Raw genomic sequence first — 5,964 nt, 5'->3', positions numbered from 1 at the left:
TGTTTTTCACTGTCCAAATTCTTACCTGTCTAGTACTGAGCCATCTCATTGCAGCACATTTTACTGTGTGCCACATGAAGTTTGGAAATTTTGTGGGAAGTTCCTATGGGAGCTAACTGCTGAGGTCATCGGTCCCTAGACTTACACACTACTTAATCTAAGTTAAACTTACTTACATTAAGGACAACACACACCCATGCCAGAGGGAGAACTCGAACCTCCGATGGGAGGAGCCATTTGAACCATGGCAAGGCGCCTAAGACTGTGCAGCTACCATGTGTGGCAAGCCACATGATCTGTTAGACATACTTATGGCTCGGATAGAATGTTTAGCTGAGGTTATTTGAGGTAAAAACCCTTTGTCATTCATACGACTGTCAAGTCACTGCAAAGTACAGCATTGCAGCATGACATTCTGAGTCCCTGCTGTAAACATGAGCATAACTGGGAGACAGACAGATAGAGAGAGAGAGAGGGGAGGGGGAGAGGGGGGGGGGAGAGAGATAGATAGATAGATAGATAGATAGATAGAGAGAGAGAGAGAGAGGTGTGGAGGTGGGGAGTGGAGAGTGGAGGGGAAGAGGGGAAAGCGAGGAGGACAGGAGAGGAAGGGGGAGGGAGAGAGAGAGAGGACATACTTAAAGGTATCAATGGAAGATAGATTGCTCGCTTCATCTGTTGTATCTGAATGCACCACATGCACACAAGAAGTAGTTTTATTAGTAATGGTAGAAAGCACTGGCTGCTATATAAATTGTTTTGTTTCAGTTTATTCATGTTATTATTTTTTGATTTAATGGGACATATTACATGCACTACCTCAAAATGTGCTCTTGTGGGTTAACATTTTCTTTTGCAGTTTCTTTCAACTGCTTTTTAAGAGGTCATTTGACTTGAACTCTGCAAGCTGTTTTGTGTGGTGTGAATTGTTTGTCAAATGGCAAAGCTGACAATTCAAATGACAGCTTTTTAAGGGGTTCAAAATGTTTGTAGATGTAATATAGAGCATTCATTGCCCTTGCTGGAGTTAATGTTGGGGGTCATAATTCTAACCAATTTCATTACTGACATATGGCTATGTAGTTGACTGATTCTGTTAGTGGTGTTGTGAATAAAAAATTTGGAAATATTGGAAACAAGCAATGCTGAAAAGTGTGGCTGAAATATTCAGTACACTTTGTTCTTTCTGCTTATTTTTGTACAATAATGTTAAGTATGAGAAATGGTTATCCTACAAATAAAGGGTGTTCTTGTGAAAAAAGTTATCTGTATTCTAACAGGACATATTACTGATCAAATACAGGAAAACATACATACATTTCTACAGAATCAAGTACTTGTTGAGGTAAGGGCCATCCTGTCTTACGATATCCACCTGTCTGTTGACACTCAATCTTAGACATTCATCATCCCCTCCTCCTTAAAGATTGACTGACTTGTGAACATGCCTGGCTACCCATGGATTTGATCACATTCACAGGACACAGGCTCCTGTAATGCATGGACATTATCGATGGGGAAGAATACACCAATCCCTTAAATCTCCCCATAGCCAGAAATATAACAGATTAAGGTCAGGAGAATGAAAGTCCATGCTAGTGGACCTCCATTACAAACCCACTGCTCATTAAATGTGTATATTTGGTTACATCATAAAATACTTAGAAAGTGGGGTGGCTTTGTGTCGTACATGAATGACATTTGTTGTCTTTCCAGAAGTCTACGTTCACCAATAGCAAGGGTAATATGTAATGCAGAAATTGATGATAAACAGATCCTGTTAATTATTGCTCATGTATCATATAGATAAGAAAAAATCCATCTTTTACAACTGAATGTTTCATCTGTGTGGACCAAAAATGTTTCACCTATTCATGCATGCTAGGCATGTCTCTAGTGATAGATATGAAGTGATTTTTGGTAACTCATTTAAATGATCGATTTTCAAATGTATGATTACTGTTTTCTTTTCTTTTTTACGTGTACTTTCATTTTTATGCCTTTCCATGTATCCATATGTTCTTCTATATATACTAGGAGCACATAGTACAGGTTTCTTTCATCTGCATAAATTTTTATGCCTTTCCATTTATCCATATGTTCTTCTATATATACTAGGTGCACGTAGTACAGGTTTCTTCCATCTGCATAAACATTTCTCTGCATATAACTTAAACTGTAGCACACTGCACATGGTCCTGCTCACATACTTTGGAGCTGACTGGGGAATCATGGAGGCTGTAGAGGTCGAGAGTAGAGTGAGGTGTTGGTGTGGGGATGGAGGGAAGGAGGGTGGTGGAGCATTGTGTCTTTTTGTGTGTGAAATTTTTATTTGTTGTTATTTTTTATATCATGTTTAGTTTTTGTGATAAACTGTGAATTAACCTGAACATTGTTGTGCTGTTGTTGCTCTTTCGGCTGTTGACCATAATTTTGTTTTTGTTTATGGCCTTTTGTGTGAAACATTCTTCCTGTTGAATGAGTATTCGCTTTCTTTTGTTGTTATTGTATAGGACTTCCATGTCTGTTTTTATCCAAGTGTGGTGGTGTTTTCTTTTATAAGGTGTTTTGCATGTAGGGAGTGGGTACATTCACTTTTCAATGCCCTTATGTGTTCTTTGTACCTGACATTAAAATTTCTAGAGTTGCAATTATGAAACATTGATCCATATGCTCTTGAACTGTTGGATTCATACTCTTCCTCGGTTGCAGTTTTAATTTCTTTTATATTATGGTATTTGTCTTTAAAGATACATAAATTTTACATTTTCTGAAAATGTTACTAAGTAGATTGTGATGGTGTGCCATTAGGTGTTTATGTTATGGGATGAGATTTCTGATGTGAGTGTACATTGTGTGTTACTGTTATGTGTTGGTATATCTAGGTCATTTTTATTTTGCTGTTTTCTGACTGTATTATCATTTTCATCATGTTGCATAGATTGTGTACTGTCTTATTATCGTATCAATCGATTTTTGCTGTACTGATGTGCATGTTTAGTGCTCCTTCAGAGTTCTTTTTGCTTAGAGGTGTCACGCACAGTCTGTATCTTATAAGTGTGATGGCTACCATTTTTTGAGGGTATGAGTGGTTTGATTTTTTTTGCATTTTATCATGTCTGTAGCTGTCTCCTGTCCAAAAATGCTGAAGGTTTGTCTGTTGTTAGATTTTGTGACTCTGAGGCTGAAATAGTTTATTGTTTCTTCTGTTTCTAAAGTGAATGTTATTTATCTGGCTGTGTGAACTGTTTATATGTTCCTACCATTCCTCTATGAGGAACCCATATATCTGTGCCAGTATCATACTTTGAAATAGTTTATTGTTTCTTCTGTTTCTAAAGTGAATGTTATTTATCTGGCTGTGTGAACTGTTTATATGTTCCTACCATTCCTCTATGAGGAACCCATATATCTGTGCCAGGATCATAATTTATATTTTTGTTTATCATTTGTTCATAAATTCTAATGCAATGATTCATTCAGATATTTGTTAGTGTGTACAAGATTGGGTTACCCATTGGGTAGCCTTAATTTTGTTAATACGTAGAATGTATTATTAAATTGAAAGTAGTTTTGCTTGAAGACTGCTTCTATGAATTGTATCAGTGTTTCTGTGGTGGTGTTTGGAGTTTCAGAGATAGATATAAGTTATTCTTTAATTATATTAGTTCTGTCAGCAATATGACTGATGCGTACATGTCTTTTACATCAAAGGATGTAAGTATTTCAGTTGAGGAGATAAGTGTATCTTTTAGTTTTTGTACTAATTCCAAGGAATTTTTTGCATATCTGTTGTTCATTAGTTAAAATTGTTCAATTAGGTATCTGTGTGCACACTTTGCTATTTTATGTGTAGAGCAGAGTTGAAATTGATGACCGGTTTCATGGGAATATTGTCTTATGTATTTTGGGATGGCTTCTGATCATTGGTACTGCTTAGTACAAAAAGCCCAGTAGCACTGTAGTTATAGAATACTACAATTTTTTCGTTTTGTGAAGGGCATAATTTCACATTTATGAACATTTAAAGTAATTTACCAGTCTTTGCACCACTTTTAAAAATTATCAAAATCTGACTGAATTTTTGATATCTTTTTTTTCAGACTGTACTTCATTACAGATAACTGCATCATCTGAAAAAATCTGAGGCTACTGTTAATATTGTCTGCAAGGTCATGATCATACAACATTAACAGCTAGGGTCCAGAACACTTCCCAGGGGGACACTGAAAGTTATCTCTACTTCTGGCAATGACACTGCCTCTAAGACAGCATGCTGTGCCCTCCCTTCCAACAAATCCTCAATCTAGTTCCAAATTTCACTTGACACCCCAAACAATCATACTTTTGGCAGTAAGTGTAGATGTGGTATTGAGTTTAATGCTTTTTGGAAACCAAGACGCACTGCATCTTCAGGAATCCCTTGAATCATGGCTTTCAGGATGGCGTGTGAGAAAAGTATAAGTTGATCTATATTTTCAGATTCAGTGATGGCTGGTATATCGGACACCATTCTTTTTGAGACATGTAATTATGTTTGAGCTCAGAATGTTGTAAGATTCTTCAATAAATGTATGTTAAAGATATCGGATGGTAGTTTTGTGGATCACTTCTACTAACTTTCTTGTAAATGGCTGTGACCTGTTCTTTCATCCAACTTCTGAGCACAATTTCTGTTTGTGGGATGTATTATAGTTAAAAGAGGGGCTAACCTATCTGGAAATTAAATTTAGAATAATATGAACGGTAGGGGCACTAGAGCTTTGTTCAGTTTTAGTGATTTTCAGCTGTCTCTCAACATTTTCATTAATATCTATATTACTAATCTTTGCAGTGGTATAAGAATGAAACTGGGGCAATATCCATAGATTTTCATTTGTAAAGGAATACTTGAAAACTGAGTTCAGTGTTCCTCCTTTTGCTTTGTAACCATCAATTTCTGTCACTGTCTCAGACATATGTGTCTGGGTACTAACTTTGGTACTTCTAACATGCTTTACATCTAACCAGAATTTTGTAAGGTATCCTTCAAAGATATTCTGCTGTAGAAGTCATTGAAAGCTTCATGTGTTGCTCTCCTGACAGCCAAATGCATTTCATTCAGTGTATCCCTATCTGTAGCCCCATGTATTGTTTCACATCTCTTACTCAGTGGCTCTTTTTCTTTAGAAGTTTCAATACAATTACTGTACACCATATAGCATACTTCCATCATAAACTGATATCCTACATAATGATCTATCAAGTGCATGGTCAAATGAACAACTGTTTTACAGAGATCACAATTCTAGATCGCCCCACTGTAAAACAGCAGCAATATTTTGCAAACAGACGAAAATACACCACATGATCACATAAAGACTGGAAAATATACTTACTGAACTGACAAAATTCAGACAATTTATAGCTTTAAGTAGCATTATTGTAATGCATTACATATTTACTTTCAGTTGTGTTGTTCAATTATTACTTTTTGTACAAAAGAATTAGCATTCATAGTAATTTTGTAACATACTGTTAATGATCTGAACTGAAACATGATATGGTTTTATGTGCCACCACTTAACCCTCGAGCATGCGTATCCAACGTGTTGGCAACAGTCGAGACCTTTGAAACTCGACATATTCCTTCATTAATGTTCTGACAACTGTTATGCACAGTGCAGTAATTGTCGGTGCTAAGGGATCTGTTAAATGGAGAATTTACTGTAACGCTGTCATTTCTGGCGCACTCAGTGCACCACACAACTGGTCGTCTCAGTATTTTTCGACATCTTTGAACACAGTGGTTATTTTACTTACAACGTTCCCATGGTCCGTGTTCAATACAAATTTTTATGTTAGGGCAAGAAAGCATTTAACTAACAAGGAACATGAATGGCTCTTGAACGAAGATCCAGATTTTACGAAAGATGTGGACACTGTATCGGATGATGATACTGATGAGGAAGTGGAAGTAATTAC

The sequence above is a fragment of the Schistocerca nitens genome, chromosome 4, assembly GCF_023898315.1.
Source record: "Schistocerca nitens isolate TAMUIC-IGC-003100 chromosome 4, iqSchNite1.1, whole genome shotgun sequence".
Lineage (NCBI taxonomy): Eukaryota > Metazoa > Arthropoda > Insecta > Orthoptera > Acrididae > Schistocerca > Schistocerca nitens.
Note: the sequence above shows the minus strand (reverse complement) of the source record.